This window comes from Carcharodon carcharias, chromosome 4 (genome assembly GCF_017639515.1).
Source record: "Carcharodon carcharias isolate sCarCar2 chromosome 4, sCarCar2.pri, whole genome shotgun sequence".
NCBI lineage: Eukaryota > Metazoa > Chordata > Chondrichthyes > Lamniformes > Lamnidae > Carcharodon > Carcharodon carcharias.
In genome coordinates, this window is record NC_054470.1 from 36903881 (window position 1) to 36924421 (window position 20541).

Here is a 20541-nt window from a genome sequence, read left to right on the forward strand (position 1 = left end):
CTCCCAGCCTGTCAAGTCTCTGGCCCCCTTTTTAATTTTACCCATGTGGAAATTCAGCCTCCGCAGTTGTTATCTAGCTTATCTTATTGAATAATGGAGCTTTGAGATTTCACTGAATCATAGCAACAAACAATTCAAGCTAAAACAACAGCAACAACTGCAGGAGTCAACAGGCCTCTAATATCTAATGCAAATATAAAAATACATTTTTTTTAATTCATTCACAAGATGTGTGCGTTGCTGAAAAGGCCAGCATTTATTGCCCATCCCTAAGTCCCCCAAGGTGCTGGGGAATTGCCTTCTTGAACCACTGCAGTCCAGTGGTGTACTTATACCCATACTGCTGTTAGGGAGGGAGTTCATGATTTTGACCCAGCAACAGTGAAGGAACAGTGATATAGTTTCAAGTCAGGATGGTGTGTGGCTTGGAGGGGAACTTGCAGGTGGTGTTGTTCACATGCATCTCTTGTCCTTGCCCTTCTAGGTGGTAAAGGTTGAGCGTTTGGAAGGATATGGGATACAATGATACCAGAGAGCACAACTGGGCCATCCAAGGAAAAACCTATTAATAAATACACTGTCAAGTTCAGAGTGTAAAAACTATTGTTCATCGGAACTTCTAACCCAAATTACCTGGTAATGCGGCCCACAAAAACCTAGCAAAGTATTTCTATTTGTGCTTATATTGTGCTCACTCACTAGTTCCTCCTGATTATATTCCATGGGTTGGAAGTATGCTTTATGATAAATAATTCCTATTTCAGAGCACCAAGAGCTATTAATATTCACAGCCTTGGCTATATTTAAATCAATGAGATTTAAATTATATAGGTAGTCCACAAGGTTCCAAGAGTTGAGCAGTAAACAAAGGCAAAAGCTTCAACACTCTGTATGATCTGAATCAATGCCATTGAATAGTGCAAGATTCCCAAACAGTTAGCTCTTTCTTCTACTGAATTAGGAGGATGATGTAAGAAGGAGGGCTTTAGATTTCTGGGACAATGGGACCAGTTCTGAGAAGATGGGACTTGTACAGGCCAGACAGGTTGCATCTGAACAGAGCTGGGATGATTTTCCTAGCAGGGCGATTTGCAGATGGTTTAACCTGGCAGGAGTGTGGGAACCAGGAGGTAATATTAAAGAACACCAAGTTGCAGAGAGAATTGTGTAGTATAAAAGGGTTAACAGATGGGATACGTTAATGTATGACGTAGGTGATGATGTACTACTGACATCAGCCAGTCATGTGTTAGACTTGAGAGAGAGAGAGAGAGAATCATGCCTAAGAGCAACATGCTTACTCCATAACCTGTTTAGAAGTAGCACTAATAAACAAGTGTTAAGCAGATGTCTACAGTCTGTCCAAGAGCAAAGTCCAACACCTAGAATCCAAGTTAAAAAGACTCATCTCAGAACAAATTGGGAGAGGTATATAGCACTAGAGTAGGAAATAGTAAGGTATTAAGTGGGGTTAGCATAAGAGGGAATGTAATAAAGTCTAAATTAGGGTTACTGTGCATGTATGTGAATGCACAGAGTGTGGCAAATATGGTTGGTGGTTGCAGGCACAGATAACTACATGGAAATATGATGTTGTGGTGATAATGGAGACCTGGTTCAAAGGAAGGCAGGACTGAGTACTAAATATTATTGGATGCAAGGTGCTCAGGGAAGATAAGAAAGGAAAGAGAAGAGGAGGTGGTAGCAATGTTGATTAAAGAGAACATTGCAATGCTGGAGAGAGAGAATATCCCAGAGGGGTCAAGGACAGAACCTATGTGGCCAGAACTAAGAAACAAAAGAGATACTATTACATTGTTTCGTGAATTCTACACCAACTACTGGGAAAGATGTAGAAGAACAAGTTTGCAAGAAAATTACAGAGAAGAGTAGAGACAATAGGGGGCTTTAGTTATCCTAATATAGGCTGGGATAATAATAATGTAAAGAGCAGAGAGAGGCAAGAGATCCTAATGTGCGTTCAGGAAAATTTTCCACAGCAGTATGTTTCCAGTCCAATGAGAAAGGCGGCATTGCTAGACCTGGTTCTTGATCAGATGGGCCAAATTGATCAAGTATCACTGGAGAACATTTAGGGGACAGTGATCATTGTATTGTGATCTAAGATTTAGGTTGACTATGGAAAAGGACAAGGAACAGTTCCAGGGTAAGAAAAAATAGTTGGGGGAGGGCAAATTTCCATGAGGCAAGAATTATTCCAATTTATCTGGGCCACATTCAAAGGTTGGCAGACAAGACTGCAACTGAACAATGGAACACCTTTAAAGAAGAGATAGTTCAGGTACAGTCAAGGTACATTCCCATGAGGGAATAAGGTAGGCCAAACAAATCCAGAGCTCCCTGCATGATGAAAGGGATAGAGATTGAGATGAAACAGAGAAAGTGTACATATGACAAATATCAAGTGGATAATACAATTGAGAATCAGGCTCAATATAGAAGATTCAGAGGAGAATTGAAAAAACAAATAAGAGAAGCAAAAACAGTGTATGAGAAGACACTGGAACCTAACATAAAAGAGAACCTAAATGTCTTCAATAGGCATATAATTAGTGAAGGAGGAGTGGGGTCAATTAAGGACCCAAAAAGGGATTTACGTATGAAAGTAGAGGGCGTGCCTGAGGTACTTGTAGTATAAGGGTCTGGCACAGAAAGGGTGAACATGGGACTGGGTACAGTACCTTCCACAGTGTGATAAAAAGGAACACATGACCAGAGTCTAGAGGGCAGTCTTGAACTGGACAGAGATGTATGTAGAGGCAAGCATGGAAACAGCTCCTAGCTTAGACCTTATACTGTATATATGTACATAGTTACAAGTAGTTAATAAACGCTTACTGTTAAACTATGCAAGACTTAGAACCTCTTCATGAGACTTACCGAACTACATGCAACATGAAGAAGAGTGGAAGGGCAATAGTGATAGAGGACTGGGGATTCCATAGTCAAGGGATCAGACAGGTGTTTCTGAGGCAGTAAACGTCCAGGATGGTGTGTTGCCTCCCTGTTACCAGGATCAAGGATGTCACGGAGCGGCTGCAGGTCATCTTTCGGGGGAAGGGGGATCAGCCAGAAGTCGTGACCCACAATGGTACCCCTATTACTATTGCCCTTCCATTTTTCTTAGGTAGGAAGAGAGATGAGGTCTTGAAAGCAGATTTCAGGGAGTTAGGAAGAAAATTAAAAAGCTGGACTTCAAGAGCAATAATCTCAGGATTACTTCCAGTGCCACATGCTAATGAGCATAGGAATAGGAGGTTTGATCGATTAAATACGTGGCTGGAGAACTGGTGTAGGAGGGAGGGCATCAGATTTCTGAAGCATTGGGACATGCGCTGGGGCAGGTAGGACCTGCACAATCTGGACGGGTTACATTTTAACAGGACTGGGACTGATATTCTCACAGAGAGATTTGCTCGTGCTGTTGGGGTGGGTTTAAACTAGTTTGTCGGGGGGGTGGGAACCTGAGGGGTGACCCAAATTGGAAGAAAGTAATGTTGGTAAAAGGAAGTAGTAGTGAGACTAGAAGGCAGGAGAAACAAAGCAGAGGGTTGAGTATGCTTCAAATGCACAATGTTGTCAAAAAGACAAAGTTAGGGGCACTCTACCTGCATGCATTTACAATAAGATATATGATCTAAAGGCGCAAATAGAGGTAAATGGGTATGATATAATTACCATTACGGAAACACGGCTACATGGTGACCAAGACTGGGAACTGAATATTCAAGAATATTTGATGTTTAGGAAGGACAGACAAGAAGGGAAAGGAGGTGGAGTTTCACTGATAATAAGGGATGGGATTAGTGCACTGGTAAGGGAGGATCTCAGATCAGATGAACTATATGTGGAATCTGTGTGGGTGAAGCTAGAACAGCAGACATTGGTTGAAGTTGTTTATAGGCCACAAACAGTAGCGGTAATGTGGAGCATGGTATTAATCAGGAGATGAGAGCATCATGTAGCATGGGCAATACCATAATCATGTGTGACCTCAATCTGCATATAGACTGGGTAAACCAATTGAGCACTAATGCCGTGGAAGACAAATTTCTGGAGTGTTTTCAGGATGGTTTTCTACAGCAGTATGTTGAGGAGCCGACTAGAGGACAGGCTATTTTAGGTCTCATATTATGTTGTAAAAGAACCTTTAGGGAGAGTGGCCACAATATGATAGAATTTTATTTATGTTTGAAAGTGAGGTAATTTACTCTGAAGCAAGGGTGTTAAAGTTGAATAAAGGAAATTATGAAGGCATGAGGGACAAATTGGCTGAGATGGATTGGGAAAATACATTAAAAGGCATGACTGTACATAGGCAACAGATAGTCTTCAAAAAATTACATAACTTACAGCACCTATACATTCCTTCAAGGCACAAAACCCCAAAAAAAGTCAGTCAACCATGGCTGACAAAGGAAGGTAAGGGCTGTTTAAGATTGAAAGTAACGGCTTATAAAGTTGCCAGAAGTAGTGAACCTGAGGATTGGGAGGCTTTTAGAATACAGCAAAGACTGGCCAAGAAACTGGGAAAGAAAGGGAGAATAGAAAATGAATGCATTCTAACAAAAAACATAATAACAGGCTGTAGAAGTTCAAGAGGTATGTAAAAAGGAAGTGCTTGGCTAAGACAAATGTGGGTCCATTGCAGGCAGAGTCAGGGGAATTCATAATGGGGAACAGAGAAATGGCAGAGAAGCTAAATGATTACTTTGTGTCTGTTTTCACTAAGGAAGATACAGGAAATCTACCAGATTTAGAGATCCAAGGGACAAGAGAGAATGAGGAGTTGAAGGAAATTAGTGTAAGTAAGAAGGTTGTATTGGAGAAATTAATGGGACTGGAAGTTGCTAAGTCCATGGGACCTGATATTCTACATCCGGAGTGTTGAAAGAGGTTGCTACAGAGATAATGGATGCATTGGTGATCATTTTCCAAAATTCTATAGATTCTGGAATGATTCCTGAAGATTGGAAGGTAACAAATGTCACCACGCTATTTAAGAAGGGAGGGAGAGAGAAAACAGGGAACGACAGACATGTTAGCCTTACACTAGTAGTAGGGAAAATGCTAGAATCCTATTCTAAAGAATGTCATAAATTGATAGCTGGATAATCATGATCTGAATAGGCATAGTCAGCATGGATTTAGACCATAACATGTAGGAGTAGAAGTAGGCCATTCGGCCCATCGAGTCTGCTCTGCCATTCAATGAGATCATGACTGATCTGATAATTCTCAACTCCACTTTCCTGCTTTTCCTCCATAGCCCTTGATTCCCTCACTGATTAAAAATATGTCCAACTCAGCCCTGAATATACTTAATGACCCAACCTCTACAGTCGCCTGTGGTAAAGAATTCCACAGATTGACTACCCTCAGGGAAGAAATTCCTCCTCATCTCAGTTTTAAATGGGTGACCCCTTACTCTGAGGTTATGCCATCTGGTCCTAGACTCACCCACAAGGGGAAACAACCTCGTAGCATCTATCCTGTCAAGCCCCCCAAGAATCTTATATGTTTCAATAAGGTCGCCTCTCATTCTTCTAAATTTCAATGAGTACAGGCCCAACCTACTCAACCTCTCCTCATAAGAAAATCCCTCCACACCCGGGATCAAATTAGTGAACCTCTTCTGGACTGCCTCCAATGCCAGTATATTTTTCCTTAGATAAATGAACCAAATCTGTTCACAGTATTCTAGGTGTGGTCCAACTAGTGCCTTGCATGGTTTTTGCAAGACTTCCCTATTTTTATACTCCATTCCCTTTGAAATAAAGGCCAACATTCCATTTGCCTTCCCTATTGCCTGCTGAACTTGTTTGCTAGCTTTTTGGGATTCATGCACAAGGACTCCAAAATCCCTCTTTGCTGCAGCCTTCTGCAGTCTTTCTCCATTTAAATAATATTGAGCTCCTCTAGTCATCCTGTCAAAGTGCATAACCTCACATTTTCCCATATTATATTCCATCTGCCAAGTTTTTGCCCACTCACTTAACCTGTCTATACCCCTCTGTAGACTCCTTGTGCCATCCTCACCACTTACCTTCCCTCCTATTTTTGAGTCATCCGCAAAGTTGGCGATAGTGCATTCATTTCCCTAATCTAAGTCAAATAATTGAGGCCCCAGCACTGATCCCTGTGGCACTCCACTAGTTACAGGTTGCCATCCCGATAATGCCCCCCTTATCCCAACGCTGTCTTCTATTATTTAGCCAATCCTCTATCCATGCTAATATACTACCCACAACACTATGGACTCTTATCTTATCAAGTAGCCTTATGTGCGGTACCTTATTGAACGCCTTTTGGAAATTCAAATATATTACGTCTATTGGCTTCCCTTTATCTATCCTACTTGTTACCTCGTCAAATAATTCTAATATATTTGTTAGGCATGATTTCCCCTTCATGAAGCTATGCTGACTCTACTTGATTAGATTATGTATTTCTAAATGCTCTGCTATTACATCCTTTATACTAGACTCCAACATTTTCCCAATGACATATTAAGCTAACTGGCCTATAGTCACATGTTTTTTGTCTCCCTCCCTTTTTGAATAAGGGTGTTACATTAGCCATTCTCCAATCCTCTGGGACTTTTCCAGAACCTAAGGATTCTTGGAAGATTACTACCAGTGCATCCACTATCTCTGTAGCTACTTCCTTTAATATCCTAGGATGCAACCCATCAGATCCAGGGGACTTATCAGCCTTTAGCCCCATTAGTTTCCCTAGTACTTTTTCTCTAGTGATAGGTATTGTATTTATTTCCACCCCCCTTTTGCCCCTCGATCATTTAGTATTTTTGGAATACTATTAGTATCTTCTGCCGTGAAGACTGAAGTAAAGTATTTATTCAATTCCTCTGCCATTTCCTGGTTCCCCATTATTTCCCCAGCCTCATTCTCTAAGGGGCCTATGTTGACTTTGGCCTCTCTCTTCCTTTTTATATATTTAAAGAAGTTCTTACTGTCCATTTTTATATTACTGGCTAATTTACCCTCAAAGTTTATATTCTTCCTCTATTATTTTTCTGGTCATCTTTTGTTGGTTTTTAAAACTTTCCCAATCCTCTGGCTTACCACTAATCTTTGCCACATTGTATGCTTTTTCTTTCAATCTGTTACTATCCTTAACCTCCTTTGTTAACCATGGTTGGTGTATCCCCTTCCTTGAATCCTTCTTCCTCATTGGGATAAATCTTTGTTGTGAGTCATGAAATATTATCTTAAACATCTGCCATTGTTCATCAACCGTCTTTTCTGCTAAGCTGCTTTCCCAGTCCACTCCAGCCAAGTCTGCCCTCATTCCTTTGTAATTACCCTTATTTAAGTTTAGCACAGTTGTTTCTGAGCCAAATTCCTCACTCTCAAACTGAGTGATAAATTCTACTATATTATGATCACTGTTTCCTCGGAGAGCCTTTACTCTGAGATTATTTATTAAACTTACCTCATTACACATTACCAGCTCCAAAACAGCCTGATCCCTGGTTGGATCCACAACATATTGGTCTAAGGAACCGTCCCAGATCCACAACATATTGGTCTAAGGAACCGTCCCAGATCCACAACATATTGGTCTAAGGAACCGTCCCAGATCCACAACATATTGGTCTAAGGAACCATCCCAAATACACTCTATGAATTCTTGCTCATGGCTACCTCTGTCAATTTGATTTTCCCAATCTACAAGAAGATTAAAGTCACCCATGATTAATAAACTGCCTTTTTTACATGCCCTCATTATCTCCTGATTTATTCTCTGTCCTACAGTATAGCTACTGTCAGGGGGCCTATAGACTACTCCCACCAGTGTCTTCTGCCCCTTGTTATTTCTTTCCTCCACCCATATGGATTCTACATCTTCTGATCCAAGACCTTTTCTTGCTATTATTTATTCCATCTATACTATTAAACCCCAACACCCTTTCCTTCCTGCCTTTCGAAAAGTCACATACTCCTGAATATTTAGTTCCCAGCTTTGATCTCCTTGTAACCACGTCTCCATAATGGCTATAAAATCATACCCATTAACCTCTATTAGTGCCGTTAATTAATTTTTGTTCCGAATACTATGTGCATTTAAGTAAAGGGCCATTAATTTAGCATTGTTTTTTACCATTTTTCCCCCTTTTGACCCTATTTGTTGCTTTTTTTTAATGTTTGTACACTCTGTCCCTTCCTTTCACACTCTTGGCAACATTACCTAAATAGCTACCCTGCAAGGCTGCCATGTCCTTTTGCTTTGTAAGCCTACGTATCCCCTTTCCAGAAACCCCCCCCTCCTTTATTTACTTTATTTACCCTGTCTACAGCCCTAGTTATTCGATTCGCCAGGACACTGGTCCCAGCACGGTTCAAATGAAGCCCATCCTACTGGAACAACCCCCTTCTACCCCAATGCTGGTGCCAGTGCCCCATGAACTGAAACCCATTCCTCCCACACAAATCTCTGAGTCACGCATTTAATTCCTTGATTTTATTTATCCTATATCAGTTTGCCCTTGGCTCAGGTAGCAATCCCGAAATTATTAACTTGGAGGTTCTGCCTTCTAATTTAGGTCCTAACTGTTTAAATTCTTTCAGCAGAAGTGAATGGGAAATCATGTTTGATGAACTTGAAGCTTGTTGAGGACGTTCCTAACAAAATTGATAAAGGAGAGTTGATGTACGTGGTATACTTGGGTTTTCAGAAGGCTTTTGATAAGTGCACAAGAGGTTGATTAGCAAAATAAAAGCACATGGGATAGGAGGCAATATACTGGCCTGGATTAAGGATTGACTAACAGGCAGAAAACAGAGAGTAGGAATAAACGGATCATTCTCATGTTGGCAGGCTGTGACTAGTGGGGTAACACAAAGATCAGTACTTGGGCCCCAGCTGTCCACAATATATATCAATGATTTGGATGTGGGGACCAAACATAATATTTCCAAGTTCACGGTATACAAAGGTGGCGGGAATGTGTGTTGTGAGGAAGATGTAAAGCAGCTACAGGAGGACTTGGACAGACTTAGTGAGTGGGCAAGAACATGACAGATGGAACATTATGTGGAAAAATGTGAGGTTTTCCACTTTGGTAGAAGGAACAGATGTGCAGAGTATTTCCTAAATGGTAAGAGATTAGAAAGTGCAGATGTACAAAGGGACCTGGGTGTCCTTGTCCATAAGTCACTGAAAGCTAACATGCAGGTGCAACAAGCAATTAGGAAGGCTGATGGAATGTTAGTCTTTTATCGCAAGAGGATTTGAGTACAGAAGTAGTGAAGTCTTGCTCCAATTGTATAGAATCTTGGTTAGACTGCACCTGGAGTACAGTGTGCAGTCTTGATCCCCTTACCTCACAAAGGATATTATTGCCATAGAGGGAGTATAAATAAGGTTCACCAGACCTGTTCAGGAGATGGCGGGACTGTCTTATGAAGAGAGATTGGGGAAACTGGGCCTGTATTCTCTAGAGTTTCGAAGAATGAGAGGTGATCTCATTGAAACCTACAAAACACTTAAAGGAATAGACAGTGTAGATGCAGTTAAGATGTTTCCCCTGGTTGAGGAGTCTAGAACCAGGGGACACAATTTCAAAATAAGGGGGAAGCCACTTAGGGCCGAGATGAGGAGAAATTTCTTCACTCAGTGGGTTGTGAATCTTTGGAATTCTCTAACCCAGCGAGCCATGGAAGCTCAGTCATTGAGTATGTTTAAGGTAGAGATTGACAGATTTCTGATTAACAATAACGTAAAGCGTCATGGGCGTAGTGTGGGTAAAAGGCATTGAAGTTTTTGATCAACCATGATCGTATTGAATGGCACAGCAGGCTCAGCAGGCTGAATGGCCTTCTCCTGCTCCTATCTTAAATTGGAGCAGCCATTGGAACAACCCAGTATCTCACAGAAGCTGGAGAAATTTAAAACCACAAGATTGAAAAGGCAGCATTCTGAGCTGATGAAAAGCACCAGAAGTGAAGGCACGGAAGGAGATCATCAGAGAAAAGCTCCAAAGCAGGACTGGAAGCAAAAGATAGAAATAACATTCCAGACTGCAGCAGAACACTCCATCAAATCCCATGGAAGTCCAGCTTCAATACCCAAAATATGCAGAGCAAGAAGACCTAGTGGGGGTAACTAAAGAAACTTAAGTTCTTGGCCACAACAAGTTTTAAAAAGCTCTTAAGTTGGCAGCAGTCAGAACCGCTGTTTTAAAGCCCACCACGAGCAGCCTGAGTCCAGAGTTGGTGCCTGAATGCGTGGCAGCTGAGCTCGCTCCAATCAAAAAAAAAATTTTTTAAAAAGAACCAGTAAATGTTTTCATGGCTCAAAAATACTTAGATACTGTGGGGGGACTCAAAAAGGTCGATCAGAGAGGTGCTGCTGAAAATTTAAAACACAGAAATTGCGACCATCATTACTGAGAGCCTGCCAAAACTGACAAGCGTGGGAAGCCTCGTTGAGAAGAAGCATATGACAGCGCCATCTTGGGTTTCCTAACAGCATTTGTAACTATCCACACTTTTAATTTTAAATGACCATGGGTCAAAAATCCACCTTACCAGGTCAGTGTGGACTTATCCAGGGCTCAGATCAGTCACAAAATTGGGGACATTGAAGAAAGGGATTCCTTAGATACATGATTGCTTCAGGTCTAGACAAAAAGCTGAACACATTAACACACTGCTTTATTCAGCAAGTCCAAATGCCAATGATATAACAGCTAGACAAGGAATCAATGAATCCTCAGCAAAAATGTGAAGTTTTAAAATCAATTGACACATATTTTAATTTGAGCAGTAACATGGTCCTTGAAAGAGCAAAGTTTAACAAATGTGTTCAACAGTCTGGAGGACTTGTTGACTCCTTCAATTATGAGATTTACAGAATGGCTGAAGGTTGTGAACATGGTGACCTGAAATCATAGCTAATCAGGGACAGAATTGTTGTCAGAGTGGTGGACGATGCTCTCTCAGTCAAGATTTGACCCTTGAAAAGGCCATTCAGATCAACAGGCAATTCAAAATCCATTTACAACACAGATCCATCTTGAGGGGCGAAAGCAAGCTTTGGTAAAGAGCAACCCCCATTGTCCAGCTGGTAAAACAGCAGAGGAGCAGAGACACTCCAGGCCACGGGAAGCAATACCTTAACCGACCACTAGAGGGTGGGTGATCAAGCCAGCACTGTGGAGCCCACAGCCAGGATCAATGTCCAGTCTCAGCACAGTGTTTTAATTGCAACCGCATAGGCCAATTCAAAAGCTAAAACAATCAGTTGCACAGATGATCCCAAATCAATTCACGAGGTCAAGATATCACACCAAGAGGAAACACAACCATGCTTCTTAGGTGAGGTCAAAAATCAGGGATTTTTGTTCTGGAACATGGATACCTCAGTTAATGATCATCTCACAAACTTTAAATTAGACATGGGAGCTAGCAGCTCTGTTACAGTCTTCTCGGACAAGGAACTGTGACTGAGACACCACTGGCTAAGAGTGACAGACACACCACTCTATGGGCCCGGAGGAATCAGACTTCCAATTATAGGCATGATTCTGAAACCATTAAGGTATGGCGGCAAACCAATCTTTGAAGTCATCTCCTAGAACAATATGTTGTGGATCCAACCAGGGATCAGGCTATTTTGGATCTGGTAACCTGTAATGATTATAAATGATATATGATCTCAGAGTAAAAGATCCACTCGGCAAGAGTGACCATAGCATGGTGGAATTTAGCATTCAACTTGAGAGTGAGAAACTTAATTCAGAAACAACTGTGCTAAACTTAAATAAGGGTAATTACAAAGGAATGAGGGCAGAGTTGGCTGGAGTCGACTGGGAAAGCAGTTTAGCAGAAAAGATGGTGATGAACAATGATAGACGTTTAAGTAAGTAGGTCATGACTCACAACAAAAATGTATCTCAGTGAGGAAGAAGGATTGTCGGAAGGGGATAAACCAACCATGGTTATCCAAGGAAGTTAAGAATAGTATTAAGTGGAAGAAAAACATTCAATGTGGCAAGAATTAGTAGTAAGTCAGAGGATTGGGAAAGCTTTAAAAACCAACAGAAGATGACCAAAAAAGATAAAGAGGGAGAAAATAAACTTTGAGGGTAAACTAGCAAGTAATATAAAAATGGACAGTAAGAGCTTCCTTAAATATATAAAAAGGAGGGGAAAGGCCAAAGTCAATATAGGCCCCTTAGAGAATGAGGCTGGGGAAATAATAATGGGGAACCAGGAAATGGTAGAGGAGTCTTCACGGTATAAGATGCTAATAGCATACGAAAAATACTAAATAGTCACGGGACAAAAGTGGGGGAGGAAATAAATACAATAACTATCACTAGAGAAAATGTGCTAGGGAAATTAATGGGGCTAAAGGCCGATAAGTCACCTGGACCTGATGGGTTCCATCCGAGGATATTAAAGGAAATAGCTGCAGAGATAGTGGATGCACTGGTAGTAATCTCCCAAGAATCCTTAGACTCTGGAAAAGTCCCAGGAGACAGCAAAACTGCCAATGTAACACCTTTATTCAAAAAGGGAGGGAGACGAAAAACGGGTGACTATAGGCCAGTTAGCTTAATATCTGTCATTGGGAAAATGTTAGAGTCTATTATAATGGATGTAATAGCAGAGCATTTAGAATTGAATGTAATCAAGCAGAGTCGGCATGGCTTCATGAAGGGGAAATCATGCCTGACAATTTATTAAAATTCTTTAACAAGGTAACAAGCAGGATAGATAAAGAGGAACCAGTAGATGTAATATATTTGGACTTCCAAAGGGCTACTTAATAAGATAAGAGTCCATGGTGCTGGGGGTAGTATGTTAGCATGAATAGAGGACTGGCTAACTAAAAGAAGACAGAGAATTGGGATACAGAGGGTGGGGGGGGGGGTACATTTTCAGGATGGCAACCTGTAACTGGTGGAATGCCACAGGGATCAATGCTGGGGCCACAATTATTTACAATATATATTAATGACTTTGATGAGGGAAATGAATGTACTATCACCAAGTTTGTGGATGACACAAAAATTGGTGAGAAAGCAAGTGGTGAGGATGACACAAGGAGTCTACAGAGGGGTATAGACAGGTTAAGTGAGGAGCCAAAAACTTGGCAGATGGAATATAATGTGCGAAATGTGAGGTTATGCACTTTGGCAGGAAGAATAAAGGAGCTGATTATTACTTCAATGGAGAAAGACTGAAAAAAGCTACAGCACAAAGAGATTTGGGGGTCCTCGTGCATGAATCCCAAAAAGCTAGCATACAAGTTCAGCAGGTAACAGGAAAGGCAAATGGAATGTTGGCCTTTATTTCAAAGGGAATGGAGTATAAAAATAGGGAAGTCCTGCTAAAACTATACAAGGCACTAGTTAGACCACACCTAGAATACTGTGAACAGTTTTGGCCCCCTTATATAAGAAAAGATATACTGACATTGGAGGCAGTCCAGAGAAGGTTCACTAGGTTGATCCTGGGAATGGAGGGATTTTCTTATGAGGAGAGGTTGAGTAGGTTGGGCCTGTATTCATTGGAGTTTAGAAGAATGAGAGGTGGCCTTATTGAAACATAAGATTCTTAGGGGGCTTGACAAGGTAGATGCTGAGAGGTTGTTTCCCCTTGTGGGTAAGTCTAGGACCAGAGGGCATAATCTCAGAGTGAGGGGTCATTGAGATAGAGGTGAGGAGGGATTAACTCTCTCAGAAGGTTGTTAATCTGTGGAATTCTTTACCACAGAGGACTGTAGAGGCTGGGTCGTTTAGTATATTCAAAGCTGTGATAGACAGATTTTTAATCAGTAAGAGAATCAAGGGTTATAGGGAAAAGGCAGGAAAGCAGAGTTGAGGAACGTCAGATCAACCATGATCTCATTGAATGGCGGAGCAGACTTGATGGTCCGAATGGACTACTTCAGCTCCTACATCTTATGGTCATCCGTAATCAGTCTTTTTCTCTTCTGAGCAGAGATGACTCTGTTGCCCTGAACCTTCTTAAAACGGCAGAAGACATCAAAACAATCTGTCGTCAATTACACAGAACTGCAAGTTCCCAAGAGCCCCAACAGACAGGATACTCTCGGACTGGGACTTCAGCTCTGAATTGTCTTCACTCTTTGCAGAGCCAGTTTGTCCTCTTTCCTTGCAGGTGCCAGAAGCTCCTCATTGGTCAGACCAACAAACGACTCTGACGGTTACAATGCCTCATGTGGAAGCAAGCCAAGAGATGAACCAGCAGCAAGATGAGCCTCATCCTCCGGTTCATGCTTCTGTTGGTAAGATACCAAAGACACCACGACACAGATGCTGGGACAGAGAAGCAGTCATCAACCAACCGTAGCACACCTCTATGAGGCAAGGAAGCAAACCAACTAGTATATCATTGCACAGAAAGCTAAACTGCAAGGTAAGCCCGCTGATGCCTCTTCCTGTTGTGTGGGTACGAGATATCACACCAAACCACACGTAGGAAGAAAAACAGAATGAGTACTATAGACGAGATGCGAGTTCGTCCTCCCTGTAAGGAACAGGATAGAGCAATGACAATTGATAACACCAGATATGGATTTGAGAAAGAGAGGTTCAACTTCCAAAGAATGAAAAAAGGAAATTAGGATCAACCAACCAAATGCCAAAATCAATAAATTCAAAGCAACCTCCTTTTATCAATTTAACCTAGTACAGCAGAGTCTACCACTCCTTAAACTGTTGTAAAGACAAGATCTGGAAGAATTATAAAGCCTCCAGAACGCCTGAACCTGTAAACACAAAGACTTGAGGCAGAGAGAAGGGATAGTAGAAGTAATGGAAATATGTTGGGTAAACATGAAGGCATTGTAAATACATTGGATAAAGACTTGGGGGAGGTGTAGTATAAGGGTCTGGCATAGAAAAGGTTACCATGGGACTGGGTACAGTACCTTCCACAGTGTGATGAAAAGAAATGCATGACCAGAGTCCAAAGGGCAGTCTTGTACTGTACAGAGACATGTGTACAGGCAAGCACAGAGACAGCTCCTAGCTTTTAATGTATATATGTAAATAGTTACAAGTAGTTAATAAACACTTACTGTTGAACTATGCAAGACTCAACCGCTTCATGAGACCTACTACACACATCTTACAACAGTACTAAATGAGTACTTTGCATCTGTCTTTACCAAGGAAGAAGATGCTGCCAAAGTCATGGTGAAAGAGGAAATAATTGAGGCAATTGATGGGTTAAAAATTGATAAAGAGGAGGTATTAGATAGGCTGGCTGCACTGAAAGTTTATAAGTCACCCGGACCGGATCAGTTGCATATAAGGATACTGAGGGAAATTGTGGTGGCACTGGCTATAGTTTTCTAATCCTTGTTCGATAGAGAAGTGGTGCCAGAAAACTGTAGAATGGCAAATTTTACAACCTTGTTTCGAAAAAGGTGTAAGGAATATCACAGCAACTAAATCAGTTTAATCTCAGTGGTGGGGAAGGTTTTACAAATGATAATTCGGGACAAAATTAGCAGTCACTTTAGCAAATGCTGGTTAATTAAGGAAAGCCGGCATAGATTTGTTAAAGGCAAATCATGTTTAACTAACTTGCTTGAGTTTTTTGATGAGGTAACATAGGGTACATGAGGGCAATGTGGTTGATTTGGTATACATGAACTTCCAAAAGGCATTTGATAATGCCACACAACAGACTTATGAACAAAGTTAGAGCTCATGGAATAAAAGGTGCAGTTAAAAACATCAATGTGAAATTGGCTGAGTGGCAGGAAACAGAGACTCGTGGTGAACAGCTGTTTTTCAGACTGGAGGAAGGTTTAAACTGGGGTTCCTCAGCAATAAGTGTTAGGACCCCTCCATTTCGTGATATATATTTAATGACTGAGATTTTGCGAATAGGGCACAATTTCAAAATTTGCGGATGACATGAAACTTGAAAGTATTGTGAACTATGGGGAGGATAAACTTCAAAAGAGCAACATAGGTTGGTAGAACAAAAACAGAAAATACTGGAAAAATTCAGCAGGTGTAAGAGCATCTGTGGAGAGAAAAACTGAGTTAATGTTTCAAGTCCATATGACTCTTCTTCAGAGTTAATGTTTCAAGTCATAAGTTAACTCTGTTTTTCTCTCCACAGATGCTGTTAGACCTGCTGAGTTTTTTTTTAACTCATTGAATGTAAGTGTTGATGACTAGGCCAGCATTTATTGCCCATCCCTAATTGCGCTGTTCAGGGAGCATTTTAAGAGTCAACCACATTGCTGTAGGACTGGAATCACATGTAGGCCAGCCCAGGTAAGGACAGCAGATTTCCTTCCCTAAAGGACATTAGTGAACTAGATGGATTTTTTACGACAATTGTTTCATGATCAGCGTCAGACTTTTAATTCCAGATTTATTTAAAAATTCAAATTCCACCATCCGCCATGGTGAGATTCGAACCCCGGTCCCCAGAGCATTACCCTGGGTCGCTGGATTACCAGTCCAGTGGCAATACCACTACACCACCACCTCCCCCAACATTTTCTGTTTTTGTTTTGGATTTCCAGCATCTGCAGTATTTTGCTTTTAACATAGGTTGGTGGAATGGGTGGACGAATGACAAATGAAATTTAATGAAGGTATAATAATTCTCATAATGTTATTGGAATTTATTGTAAAATAGAGTAATAGTGAGATGTGTCTATGTGTGTATGTGTGTGTGTGTGTGTGAGAGAGACTTAACTGGATTAAAGGCAGCTGATCTGAAGGCTTTGATGTAAACATGGGGGAACCAGACTAGATTGTTTTCAAAAGAGGGAGTGAAATGTGTCACCTAGCCAGGTGAAGTTTAGAAAGACTGTGTTTATTTTTCCAAAAGATTACTGGTAAAACTTAGTGCTATGAGAGATTTTTATTATCAGAAAGATAAAGTCCAAAGACATGGTGAAACAATGGGTAGTTGCATTCAAAGGAGAAAATATGTATAACGGAACTAAAGCTGTGTGTAAAGGTAGGCATTTTTAAGATCTAACAAGTGTGCAAAGCCTTCAACATTTGTGCCTCAAGCTGTTTTCAAACAACTGAAGTTAAGAAAACTCACTTTGAATTTGACTGAGTCGGGGTATTGTTGTGCCTTGCCTGGGTCTTTTAAAATCTGTGTGTCTGACTATTGCCTTAATGAAAGTGTAACTGGGAGTCAGATTAAGTAGGGGATTTAGAAATTATTATAGTAGTAATTTGTAGACATATGTATGTGCTTAAAAATAATTTTTCTTGATCGTAAATGTTTCATCTAGTTCTGTAAAAACCTATAAGACTTGGTAGTCTTGTTACTATTGAATTCAAACCATGCATCTCAAAATGTATACAAATTTTAAAACAAGTTGTGGCAGTTGTTTCAAGTTTCCCTTTGGGATTTGGACAACTCAGCATTTACCATCAGCTGTGCCATAACAGTGTGAAGTGGTTCATTTTAATAGGAAGAACTGGGAGAAACTATATAAAGTAAAGGATACAATTCTAATGGGGGTACAGGAGCAAAGGGACATGCACAAATCATCGAAGGTGGCAGGACTGGTTGAGAGAGTGGTTAATAAAACATACAGACTTTTAGGCTTTATAAATAGGGGCATAGTGTATAAAAGCAAGTAAATTATAATAAATCTATATTAAAAAACTGGCTAGGCCTCAACTGGAATACTGCATCCAGTTCTGGAGAACATACTTTAGGTAGGATATGAAGGCATTAGAGAGGGTACAGAAAAGATTCACAAGAATGGTTCCAGGGATAGCAACTTCAGTTATGTAAAACTGGAGAAACTAGGGCTGCTTTCCTTGGAGAAGTGAAGGTCGAGAGGAGATTTGTTAGAGGTGTTCAAAATTATGAGGGGTCTGGACAAAGTAGATAGAGGGAAACTGTTCCCGATGGTGTAAGGACCAGGAACCAGAGAACACCAATTTAAGATGAATGGCAAAAGAAGCAAGAGCAATACGAGGAAAATTCTTCATGCAGCAAGTAGTTAGGATCTGGAATGCACTGCTTGAGAGTGTGGTGGAGGCAGATTTAATTGTGGCTTTCAAAAAAGACTTGGATCATTATTTGAAGAGGAAAAATGTGCAGAGCTATGGCAAAAAGGCAGGGGAGTGTAACTAGATGATTGCTCTTGCAGAGTCGGCACATACATGGCACATGGCTGGCAGAATGGCCTCCTTCTGTGCTGCAACTATTCTATGACTTATGATTCAATCCTGGCTAGCTAGAGAAATTAAAGATAATATTATATTAATGAAGAGGCTTATGATATTGCAAAAAGTAGTAAGGCTGAGTATTGGGAAGATTTTAGAGTTCAGCAAAGGTTGACGAAGAAATTGATAAAGAAAGAGTAAAGAAATAAAATGAGAGTAAACTAGCAAGAGACATAAAAAGTGTTACAGCTTCTGCCTGTATGTAAAAAGGAAGAGAGTAGCAAAAGTAAATGTGAGCTCCTTAGAGGCACAGACAGGATGGCCCAAATCTTCGCGTCTCCAGATCGTTGTAGACTGGACGTATGTCTGAGATACACGTCGGGACCCTGTGTAAGTCCAGATACGCTAACCTACTTGGAAATTGCTCAAGTTTCAACTTCCCTGCTTTTCAGCCTCCCTGCGATTCCCCTGCTCCCAAGGGCCATCCGCGAATCTCTCCAACTCTGAGAGTCGGAGGCTTCAGACAATTCTGATGTACTTACCTGGATAGTTGTCCAGGAATTGTTAGACAGATCAAAACCTATTCTAACTCCTGGGTGACTACAAAATTGACTCCGCAGTCGCACACACTGACCGCCCCCCAACCACCCGACTACCCAACTACTACCCCAAGCTCCCACTACCCTCCCGGCCCAAGTACCACCACACCCATCTGCCACCTTACCCACCTGCCCACTTACCTCACCCACTATAGCATTATCCACTTAGCTCACCCACCTACCCACCATACCTATTCACTCATTCATCCACTCACCCATTCACTAATATTCAAACATGCGCTTTAAACTTACCATAAGGCAGCTAGTACCATAAAGAGGGGGTTTTCTCCATCTCCCCCATCACCCTACAACAACTCTACACCACTGTAGAGAGCTCTGAGGGACACTGTGCTCCACATTTCTGGGAAAGCCGGGTTTGGAAGGTCCAGACGAAATGCAGGATAATGTTGAGTTGGGGAACGTTCGAGTGGAGCGGCAATCCGATGATGATTGTCACTTCTCAGAAGATCCGGCCTCACTGGATGAATTTTAAAAGGTGGATAAGGAAATGGCAGATAGACTGAACAAATATCTATCTTCATACCTTCCTAACAGCTGTGGCTGTGACTACACCAGATGGACTGTACCTCTTCAGGAATACAGGTCCATCACCTTCACAAGAACAATTAGGGAAACATAAACCAGCGATAATCACATCCCATGAAAGAATAAAAAAGGCATAAAGGCCATTCCAGAAATAGCGGGGACCAAGGGCCTAGTGAAAATAAGGAACTTAAAAGAAATTAAAAGTTCAAAAACAATTACAGGAGAAATTTTTTATTCATTCACGGGATGTGGATGTCGCTGGCTGGGCCAGCATTTATTGCCCACCCCTAATTGCCCTTGAGAAGGTGGTGGTGAGCTGCCTTCTTGAACCACTGCAGTCCATTTGGTATTGGTACACCCATAATGCTGTTAGGCAGGGAGTACCAAGATTCTGACCCAGCGACAGTGAAAGAACAGCGACATATTTCCAAGTCAAGATGGTGAGTGGTTTGGAGGGGAATTTCCAGGTGGTGGTGTTCCCATGTCTCTGCTGCCCTTGTCCTTCTAGATGGTAGTGGTTGTGGGTTTGGAGGGTGCTGTCTAAGGAGGCTTGGTGAGTTCCTGCAGTGCATTTTGTGGATGGTGCACACTGCTGCCACTGTGTGTCAGTGGTGGAGGGAGCAAATGTTCGTGGATGGAATGCCAATCAAGCAGGTTGTTTTGTCCTGGGTGGTGTCAAGCTTATTGAGTGTTGACGGAGCTGCACTCATCAAGGCAAATGGAGAGTATTCCATCACACTCCTCACTAGCGCCTTGTAGATGTGGACAGGCTTTGGGGAGTCAGGAGGTGAGTTACTCTGCACAGGATTGAATGTCAAGGGAGATGGTTAGATTCTCCCTTGTTGGAAATGGTCATTGTCTGGCACTTGTGTGGTGCAAATGTTACTTGCCACTTGGCAGCCCAAGCCTGGATATTGTCCAGGTCTTACTGCAGTTGGGCATGGACTGCTTCATTATCTGAGGAGTCGCGAATGGTGCTGAACATCATGCAGTTATCAGTGGACATCCCCATTTCTGACCTTTTTAATGGTAGGAAGGTCATTGATGAAGCAGCTGAAGGTCATTGGGCCTAGGTCACTACCCTTGGGAACTCCTAGAGTGATGCCCTGGAACTGAAATGATTCACCCCCAACATCCACAATCATTTTCCTTAATGCTAGGTGTGACTCCAACCAGTAGAGAGTTTTCCCCCTAATTCCCATTGACTCC

The 20541-nt window shown here is 41.5% G+C and overlaps 1 protein-coding gene across 5 annotated transcripts in view; it reads right to left on the reverse strand.

The window, feature by feature from the left end:
* The window catches only part of fancc (FA complementation group C), a 233431-nt gene that overhangs the window by 196435 nt on the left and 16455 nt on the right, over positions 1–20541 (reverse strand). The window lies entirely within an intron of this gene.